Source organism: Lynx canadensis, chromosome X (assembly GCF_007474595.2).
Source record: "Lynx canadensis isolate LIC74 chromosome X, mLynCan4.pri.v2, whole genome shotgun sequence".
NCBI lineage: Eukaryota > Metazoa > Chordata > Mammalia > Carnivora > Felidae > Lynx > Lynx canadensis.
In genome coordinates, this window is record NC_044321.2 from 34,071,618 (window position 1) to 34,076,692 (window position 5,075).

A 5,075-nucleotide genomic window follows, 5' to 3' on the forward strand; every position below is an offset into this window, starting at 1 on the left:
AGTCAGTGAATGGTGTGATCCCAAGGCCGCCTTATGTGGAACTCACTCACACCATGAAGGGGGATCGGGCTCCCTCCAGTGCCAGGCATTGGGCTAGGGGCTGAGGGGACAATGAGGCTTGGCAGCTGCCACGGAATCTGGTGTGGACTGGTACGTCGAAGCTATGGACAGTATAGGCCTCTAGGGCCTATGGAGGAGAGGTTCCTGAGGAGTGGCCTCTCTGCTGAGATCCAATAGACCCACAGGAGTTTATCAGGAAAGGGGGAATCTGGGCGCCTCAGGGAGATGAAGGCAACGTGTAAGCTTCTGAAGAGCGGAGTAGGAGGAAAGCCAGGACAGTTGGGATTCGGAGGAGGTAAGGGATGATAGCAGTGTTTCTTACATTATCTTTGGAGAAGGGTTAGGGATTCGCCCCGCGCCCACGTATCCCAGACCAACACTTTTGTGATAAAATGCAATAAAATGGATTAACAAATGTTAGCGCCTTCAAAATACAAACCCCATTTTTTTTTTATTACTAGATTCAACAGGCAAAAGCTCCTCTGCCGAATTGCCATAAAAGTTCACCTGAGTCTTCGTTTCTGTACTCAACCTCGTGGCCGACCAGCAACAGTTTGCACACTGGTCCCGGTCCGCAAAGCCCGCTTTTGGAGCGGCGCTGAGCCAGAGCTTTCTAGGAAGGGGGTGGGGTCGGCGGCGGCCACGGCGAGGTGTTGAGTCAAGGGCGGTGTGGGAAGTGTCCTTTGAATGTAGCAACAAATAGGTAGTTGCAAAGAGCAGTTTCGATGGAGTGGTTGAGACAGAAGCCAGACCAAGCGGGGTGAGGAGTTCACCAGCATTCCCAGCAACTAGAAAACACGCAAGGGGAAGACGAGGGACAACAGGAGGCGCCTAGGCCGGGTCCCTGGGCCGCCGCCCAGACAAGATGGGTAGCAGCCGCAGGCGGGTGACGTGTCAGCTGGGGTTCTAACCCCGGGCCTAATGCCAATGCCAATGCAGCACCCCCCTCCCGCGCCCCCCATCCCCGGGGTTTCCCCCGCAGAGGGGGGGAGGAGCAGCCTGCCGAGGAGCCAGGTGGGGGCGCTGCTGCATGGCCTGTCTACAACTGGCAGGCCCCAGAGCCCACGACGGAGTGCCCGGCCTCCCTCGTCAACAAGGAGGCGCTCTGCGCCTGTGCCGTGCACTTGCTGGCCCGCCAGGGGTGCGTGCGCACGCCTTCCGGGCACGCGGGGCGGTGCCGGCAGTGGGCAGGGCCGTCTTCCACGCTGCGTTCACGGGCGTGGCAGCCGCGTGCACCGACGTGGCGCTGCGGGAGGTAGAGGCGGCGGCCTACCTGGCCCTGCTCAAGTTTCTCTCCTCCCCTGAGGTCACGACCACGTGGCACACCCGGGGCCGGTGCTCCAGGCCGACCGCCTGGAGTTCCAGAAGAGCCTCGGGGCTGCCCACACGTCCGTGCCGCTGAGGCAGGTGAGACTCTTCAGTGAACCCCAGCCGGCTGGCCGGTTTCTGGAGAACATCGGCCAAAACACTGCCGAGGTGGCCGTGCTGGCGCTGGACACAGTAGGCATTTTGGGGGGTATGTTTGTTCAGCGCCGTTGTCCGCTGGTCCGAGGCTGAGGGTCAGCGACAGCAGCTGCAGGTTTCTCCCGAGAGCGAGTGCAAGGTTCTGGGCAAGGCGCTGGCCCTCGTCTGCTTCCCAGTGATGACCATGGAGGAGTTTGCTGCAGAACCTGTGCCCAGGGCATGCTTGTGGACTGCGAGGTGGTCAAGCCTCTTCCTGCACTTGGCCGTGCATCCCAAGCTGCCTGTGGACTTCATGGACCAGCAGGGCGGAAGGAGTGCAGCAGCATCAACAGCTTCCAGCAGAGGGAGAGCCTCTGGGGCTACAGCAGCACCAGCGGCCACATCAGGTTCAACATCAACAAGAGCATTTTCGTGGTTGGCTTTGGGCTGTATGGCTCCGTCCACCTGGACCACTGATGACTACGTGAACGTCCAGATCATCCGCACGGTCAGCAACACGGTCAGGGCCAGAACGACAGGGGCTTCAGCTGTGATGGCTCCACCAGCACCTTCTGGGTCGTGTTCCAGGAACTGGTGGAGGTGCTGCCCAGTGTCAACTACGTAGCCCATGCCACGCTGAAGGGCCTGGACTCCCATTAGGCACCAAAGGCCTTCCCAAGGTGACCCATGAGTTCCCTACCACGGAGGGCCAAGGTGTGTCTTACCTTCTGCTATGTGGCCAGGAACAACAATGGCAGGTCCACGGAGGACAGCCACATCTCCAAGGTCATCTACACCTAGGCCCCTCAGGTCCTCAGCTCGTCCGTGGAGGTTGGCCAGGACCCTGAAGTCACCTGATACAGGTAGGCCACCCCACATTTCATGCAGAGCCCCGGTGCCCCCCTGCCATGGGGGTTGTCCACTCACTCCCTACCACATTACTGGGCGTCAGGAGAGAGTCTTTACTCTCCATGGTGGTGAGCGTGGCTGCCTGTTTAGAGGAGCCGGGATGTGGCCGGGGGCAGGGGTGGGGGCCACGTGAGCCAATCCCTTAGGACTTGGGATGCAGGACTGGCCCGGAGCCTCCCTGAGCCGAGGGTGTACTGTCCCTGAATCTCAGGGCCACCTGACCGACTGCCTGACCATAGGCTTTGAATGAGTTTTCGTCTCGTGTTTGTTTTCATTTAACTGCCCATGGCACTGCATCTTGGATTTCTAGTTCTCTAGTAGGAGTATGTGGGAGAGGCTTCTAGTGCATTTGGTTGGGGTCTTGTGCTCTTTTGTTCCGGTCAGTTCACTGGGGATGTTTAGGCCATCCTGAGCTTGGCCCCCAGAGCACTGGCCGGAGCCCTGGAGACTAGGACTCTTTGGGCCTGGAGCCCCCTCAGAGTCCTGAAGGCTGGCTTCCTGCCAGGCTCAGGCCCACCCAGTGGGCCTTGTGAAGGGCCATACTTGTCTAGCCTCTCTGAATGGGCCCTTCCAGGCCCCTGCAGCTGAGTGCATGGACCTCAGACCTGATCTTCCTGGGAGGGGCAATGGTGTGAGTCAGCCATGGTGGCCATGTCCCCAGCTGGCCCACCTGTACATACTGGAGCCCTGCCCCAGCTGGCCTCTGAGTGAGCACTTTGCTCAGAGGTGCTGGAGGGCGTGGCCCCTCCCCCAGCTTCCAGGTACCTCCCCACTCCCAAAGCCTGTGTGTTTCTGCCCCAATGATTCCTTCTGGAACCTACATTCTCCCCCAAGCCATGAAATAGTTTTTAAAAATAAAGAAAAGAAGTATACCTACAAACAAACAAGCAAGAAAGCAGAGACAACCCCATGAACTGCTTAGGCTTTATATTGATAAGCATCATCCTTGTTTACACAAAACGGTTGCCAAAAAATCTATGTTTTGACATGGAATCCAGAGACAGTAATGGGAAAAAGGGTGTGGTGTAGTAGCAAATGTATTGGTCTAAGACTCCAGAGGCCTAGAGTGTCAAGTGGGGCCAGGCAGTCATAACCTGTGTGATCTTGGGCATCATTCGCCCCCTCTGCCCGTCAGTTTCCTTCTCTGCCAGATGAGGGGGTTGTACAAAATCTCCGTTACTTCCAACGTTTGCATTGTATGACTTCACCGTGAAATAAATCACTGCAAATATCAATATTCCTCAAAATGGTGCGACTTTTGGTGGAGTCGCTGCATCCTGTTGATCTGGCTGGGCCTGTTCAAGAGCTCGTCCGTTGCCTGCCGCCAGGTGCCAGTGGAAACGTCTCTTGGTTACAACTGGTGAGATAAACACGTGCCCCCCCCCCCACATTTAGGACCCAGAACGTGTGCTAAGGACCCTGCACGTTCATGGTGTTAACGTAGAACCCACTTCCTGGTCCAGCCGGAAGGGAGAGGAAAGAATCTGAAGGCGTGTTCGAGCTGGTCTGGGTTTTGTGAAAGCCCCAAATAAAGGTGCCGGCTGGGGGAGTTGGGATGTGGAGCGCAGTTATGGCTGTGGTCTAAGCTGGGCAGGGGTCTGGGAGACTCTGCAGCGGGGTCACTTTTCCTTTTCTGCCCCAACCCCTCTGAAGCGAAAGGACCGTTGACCGGATCGTTGGTCCTCATCCTTGTTCTTTCTATAGCTGAGAACCTGCCCTGTCGTTCTGTTTGTTTTTTAGTCTCTGCTATCACAGCGTCCAAATGCAGCAAATCGTGAAGTGTCGCTACAGGTCTTTCTCCTATCCATCGTGTATTATCTTTGAACACTACTCCTGGCTTTATAGACCTTCCTGTGACTGTGTTCCGCATTGTCTTCTGGGCAGAATTAGCAGAGGCGCCGTGTGGCCACGGGCACAGAAGCACAGGCGCGCGCACGCTATTCGGTCGGAGCAGAGGGAAGCGGTTCGGTGGGCTCAGTTAAACGCCGAATCGCCACGCGCTCCCCGTAGAGTGGCTCCCTGCTGATGGGCAGCGTTGAAAGCAGGGGCTGCTTTTCACGGGTCCCCTCGTAGCTTCACGTCATTCCCTGCCCATTAAGTAAAACTGGGACAAGCCATTTGGGTGGTTGCGGCCACATCTGGCTGGAGTGCCCAGCTGTTGCTCTTTCCTCTCCTCGGTGTTCAGTCCCCGTGATGTGGACTCATTACAGCTGTGATCGTTGCTGATGACATTAATGCACTGTGCCGCTTCTCCGTCGCACGTGCCATCTGCTCCCATCAGCCCTGTGGGGTAAGTGGTAGGTAATTGTTTCCCATCGGTAGTCCATTTTCTCAGATAAAGGATGCGAGCTTCAAAAATAAACATCCACTCTGAGTCATGGTGCCGAGGCCAGCATGGATCTGGGGGCAGCCATCCCATCTACGTCGAGTAGTGGGTGAGCCTGCTTTTCCGGTAATTCAAGTCAAAGGGCAATTTGATTCATTAACAGTGGCTCTCGGAGAGGAGGAGGTTCAGGGAGAGTGTAGAGGCAAAAAAAAAAAAAAAAAAAAGAAAAGAAAAAATATCCCCGAGAGTTCTTCTAAACCAGCTGGGTCAGAGCAGAGAGAAGGGGAGGGATGGCACGAGAAATTGGTGATTCATCAGCTAAGGCTTGCTAGTGGAT

At 56.4% G+C, this 5,075-nt stretch overlaps 1 pseudogene; it reads left to right on the top strand.

Moving 5' to 3' along the window:
- The first annotated feature begins 1,090 nt into the window (after positions 1-1,090).
- On the top strand, positions 1,091-2,304 carry LOC115506747 (annotated as a pseudogene).
- Positions 2,305-5,075: the final 2,771 nt, after the last annotated feature.